The 15327-nt window shown below is 33.3% G+C and overlaps 1 protein-coding gene across 6 annotated transcripts in view; it reads right to left on the bottom strand.

Annotated features, from left to right (window-relative positions):
- Positions 1-15327, bottom strand: part of LOC140435189 (uncharacterized) — a 1123409-nt gene that overhangs the window by 289252 nt on the left and 818830 nt on the right. The window contains exon 1 of one of the 6 annotated variants that reach the window (XM_072523969.1): positions 8226-8535. The exons of the other annotated variants lie outside the window; for them this stretch is intronic. The gene's annotated coding sequence lies outside the window, so the exon portion shown is untranslated. Of the gene's footprint in view, positions 1-8225; positions 8536-15327 lie in introns of those variants that run through there. 6 annotated transcript variants of the gene reach the window in all.

Raw genomic sequence — 15327 nt, 5'->3', positions numbered from 1 at the left:
CTGTCATATATAATTGTTTTCAGTTTTAAAATTTAATTGTGACATCTGACAGCTAGCATTATTTTTTTGACATTTGGTAAATACCTAATCATAACAGATCTTGTTTTCCTTTGTTTTTTTTTTTAGAAAAAGATTAACCTCTATGCATAGTCCCATTTTGAAAAGATATATATTTATCATTTGTAATAATTTATTTCTGCTACAAATTATCGACCAGTAGTAGTATCCCAATTGTAGTATCTCCAACAATAGTAAGTCTGTTTTTGATATTTTGTATTTTATTGTTATTATCTATATTTGTAACTGTTTGTGGTGGGACAATAAATGTGTAATATTTTTCCCTAAACCATTTTGTTTATTTCTCTTAACTAACTCTCTAACCCTTTTTTGTGCTTTCAGAAAGAAAGAACCTTTTCTTTCATCCAGCAGGACGATTCTTCAAGGCGGCGTCCATTTTAAATAGCTTGAGAACCTTCTTGTGGTTTGTTTGTCCAGGAGACTCATGTAAGTACGTCTTTTGTTTCATTTTTGAAGTTACCCCATTTCAGTCCCCTTGTCATTCATTTATCCACGACCCAGTTCTCCAAATAAGTCCTGAGTAGCAGTTCGCAACAGTTTCGTGTTATTTTGCTTGCCCTATCTTCACCCCAATGATTTCTGTCCCAAATTTTCAACCCCTTATAATAATAACCTATGTGGTAGGCAAAATAATCGTTTACCCGCATAAATGCACTTCCGACGACTTATGGACAGGCTCCCAGCTAGTATTGGACAAATACTGGGGTCAGGATCTATAGTTTTTAAAACACGAAAAAGTAAGTAATCAGCTGTTATAAGAACTGTACTATAAATTATTCTCAAACGAGGTATAGTGTAAAAGAAGTAAGTACTAAACTTTGTTTTTGAACAATTTACCACAATTATGCACATATCGTTAATATAGGCAACATTAAAAAGAAAAATTAGTAGAACGCAAAATCTTCTTTCATTTATACGTTTTAATCACTATCTAAACTAATAGATATTGGAATATTTTTCCAAACTTGACTAAAAGCGGCAAGGATTTAATACTTCGTTGGCGTCTCTTAAGAAAATATCATTAACCGACTAAGAAAAATAAAACCCCGCTTCTAACGAACCTGCACCAACAAAATAAACATCAAATCGAACAAATATTTGACAGGTTCGAATGTTTGCATAACGTAAGTGGATTTTGACATCCCCTTTATAATTATTACACCAGGATTTCTCGTTTCCGCTGTAAACAATTTAATTATTACGTACGTAAACATTGCGAATCAGTGTCTGAGTTTAAATAGTAAAGTAGCTGCAATTTTATTAATGGAGATTAGTACGTAGTTGATGGTTTTGATTCGTACTTAATAATTACGCGTAAATTTATATTTTATTTCATATTATTTAGTGTTTCTATCAGATTTATGTATAGTACAGAGCCATTGAAAAAATCATAATTAAAGCGGGCCTTGGAATTCGCCCACTTCCATACAAGAATTAAAAAATAAGTATTACATAACCTAACTTGTCTATACAATTATCGGTTTTCTTGAAAACATAGTTTTAAATTTAAAGAAAATAAGATAATCCAAAATTACTTTTTCGACTTTTGATTACTTTTGTAACATATAAAAGAGAGTTATTTGTAGATTTAGGAAAATATGCAAATTGCATATTTTGCATATAATGCATAAAAAATGCAAAAATGTCAAATTTTGCATATTTTTATAAAAGTGAGCTTAAAGTGCATATCATTTGAAAATTTGGTGTTAACTATACAGGGTGGTCCTTAAGTAATTGTACAAACAGAAACCGTAGATTCTGCACTTTAAAATATTACGATTCAAGCCAACTTGCTTTAATAAAATGTTGATATTAAGAAAGATATAGGGTGTTAAAGTGAAAATTTAAAATTTTATTTTTCGCTATAACTTTTAAATTTGTAAATATTTTTGGACAAAAATTTACAGTTTAATGCTTTTGAGTAGGATAAATTATAATTTTATACTAACTTTACTGTAAATAATAGAGGGCGCCACATATGCCACATGTGTGGCATAAATTTGCGCTTAACTTTTTTGCTCTTTAAGTTAGCTCTATTTGTGTTAAAAAATATTAAAGATACATTATTTTTACAAAAAAAAGGTATACTTGTTAGTAACCTGAAAATTCAACCGTTTTCGAGATAAATGCATTTTATAAGTCAGCTGCACAATAATTCTTAGTTTGATATTTGTGCTGTAAAGCACTGAATATCTGTAGATAAGCATAATTTATAGTTTATTCTTATTAAAACAACTCAAAGATGATAAAGTTACATCACAAAATGCTTTGTTATGGTTGCTAAATGTCTTATTGGAGAAAAGATATTTCATCTTCTTCTTTAGGTGCCGTGTCCGTATTCAGACGTTGGCCTTCATCATGTTTACAATTTCCCTTTGCTATCGCTTCTTAAGTTTCTATAATGGCGTTGTATTACTTTTTCTCTATTGTAAAATGCTAAAAACCCATAATATGTGGTTTATGCAAGATGGTACACCACCACATTCTAGAGAGAAAGCAGTTAGAACATACTTAAATACAACTTTTCTGAACGTTGGATTGGTCGTGGTAGTCATATTCCTTGACAATGTGGTGAGATATGGATAATTATATCATTCATAAAAAATCCGAAAAAAATACTTATTGTCCATTACGTAAATTGTTTACCCATTTTTATTAGGACAAATAGAAACTAGAGCACAGGTATTGAATAACACATATGTGTCCTGTTTTATAATACTTTTGCTAAAAAACTTATCAAACTTTTAGCAAACTTTTTTCTTCCTGCTGCTGTGCCTAATGATAAATTATTGCTTATTTTATCTGATGCCGCACCATATATGGTGAAAGCAGGACAAAATTTAAAAATATTTTATCCAAACTCAATACATGTCACTTGTTTAGCGCATGGAATAAACAGAGTTGCGGAGGAAGTAAGAAACAAATTTCCATTAGTTAACAGTTTAATAGCGAGCGTCAAAAAGGTATTCCTGAAATCAGCTGTAAGAATACAATGTTACAGAGATATGCTTCCTGCTGTTCCACTGCCACCGCAACCCATTATTTAACAAATATTAACCCAAAAATATTTAACCTTTAACGGATGATAGTTGCCAATCTTTATTGGAAGCTAAGCAAGCCTTCCAAAATAACATCCTCCAACAGCAACTGTCATTCATAAAATCAAGTTATAATTTTGTCCAGAAAACTCAATTAGAATCCTCTAAATTATCATTGTCAGAGAGTACAGTTTTAATAAAAGAATTTGAGTCATGGTGTCAAAACGTTTAAGGTACTATTGGAAAGGAAATTTTTCAAAAAATTAAAGTAACCATGGAAAAAAATAGTGGTTACCAGGTTCTTTCTGAAGTGGTTCAAGTACTAGCTGGGACATTTTCCGAACCACTTAATTTAGAACCATCTAGTATAGTAAATTTGAAAAATGCCCCAGTTACATCAGTTGATGTCAATCCCAGATAAAATTGCCTATTGCAAATTTCAGGTTTTGCAATTAAAATAGTTTTTTGAAAATATCATATTTGAAATCACTGTCGTCTGAGAATGTGTTAATAAAACATTTAGAGTATGCCTTCTCGTTCGAACTTCTAAGTCTTCTCTTTTTTTGAAAGAAGATTTGTAAGGTGCCAAATAACACCTTGTACATGGTGCAAACTAAAAATGCTACAAAATTCACAATGGAGGTTTAGATCTGCCTCAAAAGTATCTTAAATTCTTTCCTTATTTGTTATTTTCTGAATGATCCAATTTTAAATTTAATTCGAATTACTTCTGTTTTTACTGTTGGGTCAGAGATTTTTTTTATATTTGAATGATCTTTTTCTTTTTTTCTTTTTTTAGTGTATTCCTGACAAACAAGTCTCATGCATTATTGTATTATAATATATATTACAAAAGTTGTCAAAGTGCCTAAACGTGATTTCAATGATCTTATTTTGTTTAAATTTGTATTTTAAATAAAGCAGAAAATTGAAAACAAGTTACAGTATGTTACGTATACTTGAGTACCTAACTTTCCAAGTGAAGGAAGGCTTATTGAATGACCTTAATCGATGGCTCGATATACATGTATACTACATATTTTCATATATTACGAGTATATTAAACATGCTAACGAGTATATTAAGCATGCTAAATAGAAAAATTTTAGTGAAAAATACACCATCTGCAATTCACTCCCTTTTTGCTTGACATCGGTCAAACACTGGTCCTAATGGACTAAAATTTTGGATTATGTAAGCATGAGTAAGAGAGTTCAAAGTACTCGTGAGAAAACCGCGAAGATGCGTTAAAATTAAACACTGACTCCTTGTCGTATTTAAAATATCTCTGGTAAAAATAGGTTCGCTAAATACGGCGGAACTCATGAAACTAATTTTAATGGACGTTGTTAAATGCGTTAAATAGAAAAGTAAATAGGAGTTATTAAATAATTTTCTTCTATAAATAGAACTGAACACGGTACGGTGGTTTACATAATTTAAATATCTAATGAGGTAATACACTGGTGCACAAAAAAAATTGTACAACTCCATATTTTTAATATTTTAATGTGGTTTTGCATTCTACAAAGTTGCTGAAATAAATTGAGTTCTGAAGAATGGTTGCAGCATACGATACATCACCTTCTATCAGCAATCTATTAGTTATAAATATTCTAAAAATAAGCGTTTTTGGGGTTGGAAATATAAATTGACTTTAGAGAGATCAGTCCAATGACTGGACCACTGGTATGGAACAAACATGACATTCCGATAATATGCTATAAACATACATACACTTCACATTTCACTGTCAAAACAAACAGTTTTGACAGATTGTTAAACATTCCAATAAAGCGGTACATAAATTAAGAAATTTGTGAAAGTACATCATTGAAATAAAATATTATAATGGTGGATTTTGTGGATTTTTGAAATTAATGGAACAATCTACCAGCGGAAAAGATGTTTATGATGAACACTCTTAGATAGATAAATTTAGGGAGGTGGCCTTTTAGCCTATTCCACTGCGACCTTTTCAGTTCTATTGTGGTCCTCTAGTCCTAGATAACATTCTCTAGCCTGTCCCTTTTTATAAAGTCTAATAGCTTTGAGACTGTACCTTCCATGTAGCTATTTGCCGGTGGATTTTCTTCTCCTAATGCAAAGAACCGCACATTTGCCACACTGACATAAAATGTGCTCTGCTATTTCTTCTTCGAGGTGACAGAATGCTGTCATTCGAGGTGCACAGGTCATCATCTGATAATCACATCAGCTTCAAGTGCTTATTCAGCTTACAGTGCCCTGTTAAAAGCCTTGTTTGGCCATTTAAACTGCTTTTTCATTATTGCCCTTATCACCCTCGTGCCCCGGTACCCAGGCTACCGTAACCTTCCCACGGTCACCTAGTTTATTTAGGGCACACATCCAAATCGCATACTAGCTTAGAATTGACCTCTACAGAATTAAGTGCCTTACGCGATGCCTGACTATCTGTGAAGATGGCAACTTAACAGAACGTTCTCTCCTGTCTTTTTATTTTTTCCATGCAGTGATGGATTGTCATTATTTCCGCCTGGAAAACTGTCACGTCCTTAGATAGACTTACCGAAAAATGTATTCCTTGATTTGTCCCTACTATGCCGGCTCACACACCCTCCGATGTTTCTGAGCCATCCGTGTACCAGCAGCTTGTATGTGTACAACTTTATTCCAGTCTTCCCTGCCTGGTATCTTAATTGTGAACTTATCGGTAAAGGTATATCTCGTAGCTTTTGCATCGATAGGTTGCCCCATCACAATATCGGCTTTTAGCTCCTCGATTAGCTTTCTGTTGTCAGCACCATGCATCTGGTTTATATGTCGCTGACTATGGATTAATCTGTGCATCACTGATCTGGCTTCGCCCTGTATAAAGATATGAAGTGGTCGTAGATTCAGCAGGACTTCCAACGATGCAGTAGGAGTTGTTTTTGAACACTCTTACTATGCTGAAGGTTCATATTAGAAATCTGATTGGAGTAATTAAGACCTATTTAGAACAGAGTCGCAAGTGTGGTCATTTCTCGGTTGGTTACCTCGATATTTATATGTATAGATTCCGTAAAGTCACTAATTTCTGAGTACTGTTCTTGGCCATCTCTTCATATCCCGTGTTCATTTCTACGAGTTGATTCCAATTTCTGCCAGGCTGGACAGAGTGATCCTACCATTCCAAGGCCAAAATCCTCAAGAGCTAAAGCAGTTTTCCTCCTGTGTCATACATCCGTTTTAGTTACTAAGGCACTAAGTCTTCGGGAAACGAGAGTAGGATTTGTTCGTCTCCTGGGCTCGATTATGCTACACTTCGGGATTGAAGAGAGTAGTCGGAACAAAAATCTCACCATATAAATATGATAAGTCAGTTATGGTGATGATTTACCCAATAAGCTTGCTGTAAATGTGAATGAGTGTACGTGTGTGAATATGTGTAAGAATACCATATCTTCCGGCCCTATGCTATGTTATCAGTTGATTCGTGGGTGTTTATTTAATTATACTTCACACCTGACCTATGGTCCTTTTTATCCATATACCATTCCATATTAGCTATTCGGATGCCTTGTCAGGGATAATAGCTTTTTCACCCCAGTATACCCTGCGTGAGGTAGAGGCGAACTGAGTTTCAAACCGGCACGGATATGGACCTTCAATGAAAAAAAAAACTACTCGTCTTGATATCTAACTAATATAGTAAGGAATAACATGAATAAGATTGATACTCGAATAATAAATTTGTTAGAACTTATGTTCTACCAAAAGTATAATCTACCTCACAAAAACAAGAAGTGGTAGTAAAGGCAAATGACCAAGAAGGCGTCGAAACATCCAGAAAAATTAGGAATGTGTAACGTTTTCTTCGAGAAGACTGGTGTGCTCCAAATTATGATGTGAGTGAGAACATCATCCTAATATTCTCTTGGGGTACTGTATAAGTACGAGTATATCTGGAAATTACAGTTATTAACCTTAAATATGATACTCTATTCACCAAATTATTTACAATTGCCTTTGAAGAGATTACCTATTAACTTGCTTACATTAAATTTACGTGTTCTTCTTTCTTGTTTTAAAATAATAAATTTGATTTCTTCCACAGCACATTAGAGACGGCGGTACTATTTACAATAGATCGATACAAATTTTAGCATACGCAGATGAAATTGACATAATAGGGCGTAGCAAGCGAGATGTTGAGGAATATTTCTTAGAATTGGAAAAGGCAGCGAAACAGGTCGGTATAGTCATCAATGAAGACAAAATCAAGTACATGTTCATTACTAAGTCTTTGAAAGTCGTATCTTTGAACGTGTTGACAGCTTCACCTTGGCTCTCTGGTGACTACTATGAACAAAACAAGGGAAGAAATTAAAAGACGAATAAATCTTACAAAAGGGCATACTACAGACTCCAAAAACAATTCCACTCAAGAAATATCCAAAGAAAAATTAAAATAATTATATACAAAACACTAGAGAGGCAAGTCCTTACATACGGGGCGGAAACATGGACTCTAACGTAGAAGAATAAAAGACTTTGGACTCTGGACAAAATATTTGGAGCTATAAACGATCAATGGCAGTAGGACAAAAGATATAATTTCGAATTATAACAACTTATAAGAAGAAAAAGCAAAGGCAGACCGCGAATTAGTTGGTTAGATGGAGTTGAGAGCAACTTAGGGATACTAGAGATCAGAAGATGGCAACACTTTGTCAGAAACCGAACATAATGGCAACGAATCTTAGAGCAGTCCAGGATCCACAGAAGATTGTCGAGACAAAGATGATAATTTTTTTTTCTTTTTTTAAAATAATATATTTCCACAGCGATAAGCTGACTCTCACTAGCTCCTTGTATCACTTCACACTCTCTCTTGAGTTGGTAGTTAGTTACAAAAAGTTGTTTGGTTGCACAAGTTAGTTACAAGTGGTAGTTGGTTTATAGTTTCATAAATATTTAATTTGTTTGGTGCTTTATTTACTTCATTAATGATGTGTCTATTTCATTGTGCTGTCAATCTTAACTATATATTTATTGCTAACATGCACTTGCCTAATTTAAAATAATGTTACGATTCAAGAGTTACTATGTAAGGACTCTAAAAAAATATTTAAATACACTCACCAAGAACGATTTTTATACTTTCCAAGTACAAAAGATCCATTTATCCTGCTATTATCCGAACAAATCACTAAACCATTTACACCAAACCCGAACAACGAACATAGACAAATGACTGCTAATACCGCATAATTCCTGATTAATTTTTTGTTCAACTAGAAACATTAATTCCGATGCATGCATACCTGTCGCGCGGCGGGTAGTATTTCATAATAATAGGGAATGTTTACAAAGTACCTACTTATTTTAATTGGACACACATGTGCTCTTAATGTTTCGAACGGTTTTTAGCTCTCTTGTTCGTTACTCGTGTACTATGCGCTCTGGAATGATGGCACATTCTCCTGTTGCATTGCGGATGTGGCAGCAATATTTTTAGATTCTTGAAATACGTTTAGGTAGGTTGAGCAGAATTGTAAGTGGCCGGTTTTATTTTATTTTCAAACTCGGTTGGTGCGCACATTAATTAAAACTGAGTCGACAAAAAATCAGGTGCTTAATATAAATACAAAAGTACAACCCCCAATATTAATTTATAAAGAAGTTTACAAAATATTAAAATCTTAGACCAATTCGTGAATCATCCAGCACACCAATTCAAAAGCAACTTCTAAACTTTAAATTTTTGTTTCCCTAATTATTTGACTTACTAATTTTATATTTTGAAAAAGACTAATTTTATATTTTGAAAAAGACTAATGATGACTGAAAACCTTTGAAAAAGATTTTGGTCATCGAAGAATGTACAGGGTGTCCCAAATTGGTATGTTTTACAGGGTATACCGAAAACTAGAGGAGATAGAAAAAAAGTAGTTGTGATGTCATGACTTATTTTTTCATTAAAGTAATGATTACCCAATCAAATCATCAAAAGCTTCCCACATTAGCGAAATACAGGGCGATTATAGAAAAATATCAAAAACGACAGGGTTATAGATCTTCTTTATCAAGAATAATTTTAAAAAACTTTATTATATTATATTCATTCCCAAGATAAGCTGGAGGTCACACTGATCGGTGTGTGTGTTGTCGTAGCTTCTCAATGCTTAGAAATTAATTTGGTTAAAAAAAAGTGCTGCAAGTTTAAAGTAAGTAACAACAAGTAACATTTCTAACATCCTTACATATACTTTCATAACACTTCTGGTATTTGGTAGTGTTATCCTAATCAATCTTATTAGATTGTTTTGTACACTGACTTCTCCACAAGTCTTCCTCTTTTTGACTGTGCCATATACCATTCTGAAATCTATATTTAACTGGTTTATGTACTTCATATGTCAGCTGTGATGACGATCTGTGATTTTTCATACTTTTGATCGCCGGGAATGCTTATTGAAACTGGATCGCACCAATGACTCTTGATTCATCCTACTCACATCTAGCTTCATAATTATGTCTTGGAAATCACTCTCTTCGCATTCATTAAACACGTATTCAATAAATCGTACCCAACTTTACACTATCTCTTCTTTTGTTCAGGTCAGATGGCCTTCCATATCCTCAATCATTTCGTTATTTGGTTGCAGTGCTTCAGAAATTTCCTTATGCCCTGGTCCTTTAAAACGCACTTTCCTTTGTTGTTCTTTTTTTAGTTATTTAAGCTGACACCATCTTTCTCTACTTTCGTATCATAACTCCATATGCTATGGATTCTCTTCTTTGAGAAATTTATCTTATCTTCTTTCGTTATTAACTTTATTTATAAAATAAAAGAATCATTTTTAATAAGGGATTTTAGTGATTTACAGTTAGTTAAAAATAGTTTTTATTAAATTTTGATGTGAAATAATTTGGGTCGCATTTGTTTCCCATAGCTATTACTATTATCCACCTTCATTGTTATTATGCAGACACTTGCATTGATAATTAATATTCACATTTACAAAAAATAACTGTAATTATGTGTCTGTTTATTACCAAGTATAACCTAGAAAAATTTGTTTTTGCACTAACCATAAAAATCATATATAACCATTATTAAATGAACGCAGTACCAATTTATCTATCAGTTCGTTGAATTACAGTTAATTTTAAATCTACTTCAAAATGCTTTTATTGCGTTTAATTACGATTGAGCAGCTAATAATTGTCAATAATACTATGCTATAAAACAACAAAGCGAATTTTCCAAATACAATAATAGCGGAGATTTGGTTTGGAGCCAAAATAAAAGAGATTAAGATTCTATTTTATGGTATTTGCTTTTTCAAACAAATTCCATTGGAGAGTGTAATTGCCAATTTTATTGCTGCAAACTATAGTTTACATACTTACTTTACGACATACTAACAAAGTGTTTGTTCTCGTAGTTACGTAGAAAAGATATTCATACTACGAGGTACTATATATATATATATATATATATATATATATATATATATATATATATATATATATATATATATATATATATATATATATATATATATATATATATATATATATATATATGTGGCTAAACACCCCTACGTAGGTTTCATAGATTTTGAGAAGGCCTTCGATAAAGTCAGACACCAAAAGCTTTATGAAATCCTAAGAAGCAAAAACATCGACAGTCGCGACATTAACATCATATCCAGGTTGTACTGGGGACAAACAGCAAAAATCAAAGTTGATAATGAGTTAACCGAAGAAATTGAGATTCGTCGAGGTGTGCGTCAGGGTTGTGTGCTTTCTCCACTATTATTCAATATATATAGAGAAACAATATATCAGGAAGCGCTCCTATAGCAGAACATTGGTATGAACATTAACGGAGAGTTAATTAACAATATACGATACGCTGATGACACGCTAATAGTAACAGATAACCTAGCAAATTTGCAGTTTTTGATGGAAAACATAAACACCCATACCAAAAAGTATGGTCTAAAACTGAACATCAAAAAGACTAAATTCATGATTGTAACAAAGAAGCTATACACCAATGTGAATTTAACCATAAATAATCAGCAAGTTGAAAGAGTAACGTCCTACAAATATTTAGGGGTTTGCTTCACTGATACTAATGACCAGACAAGAGAAATCAAGAGGCGAATAGAGATAGCGAGACAATCGTTTGTCAAAATGAAAAAGTTCCTATGCAGCCGGGACATAAATATAAACTTAAGAACGAGAATGTTAAGGTGCTATGTTTTCTCCGTTCTGCTGTACGGCATGGAAGCCTGGACACTGAAAAAGATAAACATCAAAAACATTGAGGCATTCGAGATGTGGTGTTACAGGAGAATGTGGAAAATACCATGGACAGAAAGAGTAACAAATCAAGGCGAGGTCAAAGAAACCATACAAACGAAAAAACTGGAATATCTGGGCCACATAATGAGAGGAGAAAAGTACTCTCTGCTTAGACTCATAATCCAAGGAAAAATCTCGGGAAAGAGAAATGTGGAACATAGGAGGATTTCCTGGTTGCGAAATTTAAGGGAGTGGTATGGGTGCAGTTCAATACAGTTGTTCAGAGCTGCAGCCAACAAAGTAAAGATTGCTGTGATGGTAGCTAACCTCCGATAGGAGACGGTACTGCAAGAAAAAAAACACCCCACACGGGGTTACGCCGCTTAAGCTTTCTAGATCTATGTTACGAGATAGATCAGTCCTCATTTTCTTTATTTAATTTTTCCTGTTATTTTTCTCCACTGTTTCCTATCTCTGGTTTTTTCTCTCCATTGCCGTACGCCCGCTCTGTTGAGATAATTTGTTACTTCTTGTAGCCATGTAGATCTTGGTCTTCCACGTCTTCTTTTACCAGCTGGTGTCCATTCCAATATTGAAATTATTGTCGAAGATGGTCCTGATCTCCATATATGTCCTAGCCATTTTGCCCTTTGCTGTTTTATTTTACAAACTATATCCTCTTTAATTTCGTTTAGTAGTTCATGATTCGTTCTTTGTCTATATTGGTTTTCATTAATTTTTATTGGTCCTAATATTGCTCTTAGTATTTTCCTTTCTAGTATTCTAATGCCCTCTTCTTGTTTTTCTTTCATGCTATGGGTTTCGGCAGTATACATCATAGTCGGTCGAATTATTGTTATATATATCTTTATTTTCGATTTCTTGCTCAGTAATTTATTTTTTAGAAGTTTTTTATTTGCATGGTATGTCTTATTTGCTGAAATTATCCTTTCTTTAATTTCTGTTTCCCTTTCTCCATTGTTTGTTATTAATATTCCCAAATACCTAAACTTTTCTACTTCTTCAAATATATATTCTCCCAGTCTAGTCTTTTTGTTTTCATATTTTTTGTCAAATCTCATTATTTTTGTTTTTTCTTGATTTATTACTAAGCCCATTACTTTCCTTTCTGCTACCAGTTCTTTTAACATACTTTCCATTGTTTTTCTGTTCTTTGTTATTAACACAATATCGTCGGCATATGCTATTATTTGTCTCTCTCTCGTTCTAAATGTACCTTTGTTGATTTTTCTGACTATATATTCTAGGACAAGATTAAACAGAGTTGCAGATAATGAATCTCCTTGACGTAGGACACACACGTGAAGAAGACCTTGATAGTCTCCACACTTGAAGAAGTAATCAGTAACCAAGAAGATGTACCAGAAGTCCTTCCCGAAGAAGTAGAATCGACAATTACAAAAATGAAAAGCGGTAAAGTATCTGGAATAGATGGTATAACAGTGGAACTGCTTAAATACGCTAGCAATAAAACCTGGAAAATCTTAGCAGGCATATTTACGAACTTCCTAAGACCGAGATGCATACCAGACCACTGGAATACAGCAAACATAATTCTCATTCATAAGAAAGGTAGCAAAGAGAATATCAAAAACTACAGAACCATAATCCTACTACCAATCGTGTACAAGTTATTCACAAAGATCATCAACAACAGATTAACAAGCGCATTAGATGCTGCACAGACAAGGGAACAAGCTGGCTTCATAAATGGATCATATATCATATAGTACTTCGAGAACTAATAAGTAGAACTAAAGAATATGACTTTGGACCGACCGCGTTAGAAATGAAGAAGTTTTAAGGCGTATGAATAGAGAACGTGAACTCACAGAAATTGTCAAGAAGCGTAAACCGTCTTATCTTGGACACATATTTAGACATGACAGGTATAACTTCCTTCAGCTTATTATAGAAGGGAAAATAGAAGGCAGACGCTGCCCGGGTAGACGACAAATGACCACAACATCACAGATTGGACAGGATTAGACTTTCAAAGTTTAATAAGGAAAGCCCAAAATAGGAAGACTTTGCACAGGTCATCGCCAACCTTCGCTAAGAAGACGGCACCTAAAGAAGAAAGAAAGAATATGAAATACCGCTAGCATTAACCTTCATAAATTTCGAGAAGGCTTTCGATTCTATATATCCCAAGGCAGTAATAGAAGCTTTGAGCAACCAAGGCATTGACAAACCGTATTTAGAAACTTAAGCAAATATATACAGACAAGCAAAAGCTAAGGTAAAAATTTATAAAAACACTCCAGAATTTCCCACTACCAGAGGCGTTCGACAAGGAGACGCAATATCGCCAAAGCTCTTCATCGCAACTCTAGAAAAGATATTCAGCAAAATGAACTGGCAGAACAAAGGAATATCTATTGATGGAGAATACCTCAGTCATCTAAGATTTGCAGACGAAATCGTGCTGATTACTAATGACCCTGCAAAACTACAACAAGAACTTATAAGCGACCTAACTGCAGCTAGTAATGAAGTTGGCTTAAAAATGAACTTGACAAGAACAAAAACCATGTACTACGAGTTAATAATAAACAACACTGTACTTAAGACAGTAGACAAGTATGTATACCTGGGACAATTAATACATAAATCTGGCTCCTTACCTCCAGAAATCAACAGAAGAATGAAACTAGCTTGGACATCTTTGGAGAGAAAGTAAATACATCTGATACGACTTTATCGTTAGACATAAAAAAACATGTAAAAACCTTTCGTCATACCACAATATTATTACAAATATAAAACTTAAGTTAGCATATATAATACCTATTAATATTTTAATGATTTTGAAGCCAGTTTAAAATTAATACTAACATTAAGAAAATAAAACAAAAGAATATTAAAAAAACATTGAAAAGCTGCACATTCCAATATTGAAATAATACGAAGATTTCAATCCAAAATATTAAGAACAATACTATGAGTTCCATGGTTTATAACCAATGAAGATATCCATCAAGACGCCGGACTAACACACGTCAAAGATGATATCAAAGAGTGCGCGAAAAAATATACAGCAACTTCGTCCATCTTGGTTCTTATTAGACCTATTAAATTTTAATAAAAAGTATCGAACGCCGTTGTTAGTACAGTATAGTCGTAAAACTTCCCAAGCTTAGATAAGAATACATGATCCTATCTACCAAACAAATAATACAAACTACAAACTATACAAAAAATTTTAACATACGCTTCCACAATGTCCATATTGGTAGGGATATTTGAACCAAGAAAACGCCATCAACAATTAACAAACTAACATTTCACAGAGACAAAAAGTGACACTTAATGGCACTATCCTATCCGCATTTTCCGTCGTCGGAACATTCATTCGCATGTAGCAGGACGCGGGAGCTACTATCGCGGAAACGGGCTGCAAACAACTGCTGTCACATGTCAAAAATAATAACATTCTTGTTCAGCTGAGCCTTCATTCAATTAACTAAATCCAACGAAACAATCTAGCTTGCTTTGTTGTGCATAGAGTTCATATGTTTAAAGCATTCCGTGTAGGGGAAATCGGGGATCTGTTTCCAAAAGTCTTAAATATAAAATTAAAATTTATACAAAAATGTATCAAAATATATACAACTATTTATAAGTCAATCATTATACAATGGGCTACTCAAATTATGATCACATAGAAAAAACTTTTTTATAAATTAAAAAACACTTTATGCATTTTATATCAGTGTAAATACATACTATACCCCAGCAAATAAAAAATGAAATGTATCGTACGCGATATCGCTGTTTATCGTATCACTTAGCTGTCGCTATTACTTTTACCAGGAAGCGTGTCACTAAGGAAGGATTTATTTTTTATTTAGCGTATGGCATACAAACAAACATTTAATATATCAATATTGTCTAAAACATT

Source organism: Diabrotica undecimpunctata, chromosome 2, assembly GCF_040954645.1.
Source record: "Diabrotica undecimpunctata isolate CICGRU chromosome 2, icDiaUnde3, whole genome shotgun sequence".
NCBI classification, from domain to species: Eukaryota; Metazoa; Arthropoda; class Insecta; order Coleoptera; family Chrysomelidae; genus Diabrotica; species Diabrotica undecimpunctata.
This window is presented reverse-complemented; position numbering and strand designations above follow the sequence as displayed.